The 548-nt window shown below is 36.9% G+C and overlaps 1 protein-coding gene across 1 annotated transcript in view; it reads right to left on the reverse strand.

Annotated features, from left to right (window-relative positions):
• LOC107569736 (uncharacterized) overlaps nucleotides 1-548 on the reverse strand; it is a gene marked incomplete at its 3' end in the record, with an annotated part of 84,879 nt that overhangs the window by 65,110 nt on the left and 19,221 nt on the right. The window lies entirely within an intron of this gene.

The following is a 548-nucleotide window of genomic DNA, read 5'->3' on the forward strand; positions in this document are numbered from 1 at the left end:
GTGTTATTCTTGTGTAATATATAAGTCTGACAAACACATTATTATTAGAGGATGGCCTCTAGGCTTTCTAGAATACTTGTGTGTCAGTTACTGTAAGCCAAAACAAAGACATTGATTGACACTGATTGGCTGATGGCACAACAAAACAACTATCATAGGCCGTGGTGTCTAGGCATCAGAATAGTCCTTGCCCTTAAAATATGCATTAAACAGAAATTACAATCATCTTTTCTTCCCTAATGTGAAGTATATACAAGTAAAATAGCTTCCCGAACAAGAAAAAATGTGGGGAGAGACTTGATTTTCTCAACTGGCAATTGACTGGATCATTGTCGGTTGCTAATTGCTGTGATATTATTTGAGTGACAGGTTTTTGTCCCACCCTCGTGCCAGTTTGCAGGTCATCAGAGAAGAGGGGGAGGGGAAATTAAGGTAAAAATGACAAGGGCATGTTTCCTTGGTTACTGCTATAAATAAAGTAACGTTGTCCTTATAAATACTACATTAAAGGGATAGTTCACACAAAAATGAAAATTCTGTCATTAATT

Source organism: Sinocyclocheilus grahami, unplaced genomic scaffold (assembly GCF_001515645.1).
Source record: "Sinocyclocheilus grahami isolate Dianchi unplaced genomic scaffold, SAMN03320097.WGS_v1.1 scaffold1377.1, whole genome shotgun sequence".
Taxonomy (NCBI): Eukaryota; Metazoa; Chordata; class Actinopteri; order Cypriniformes; family Cyprinidae; genus Sinocyclocheilus; species Sinocyclocheilus grahami.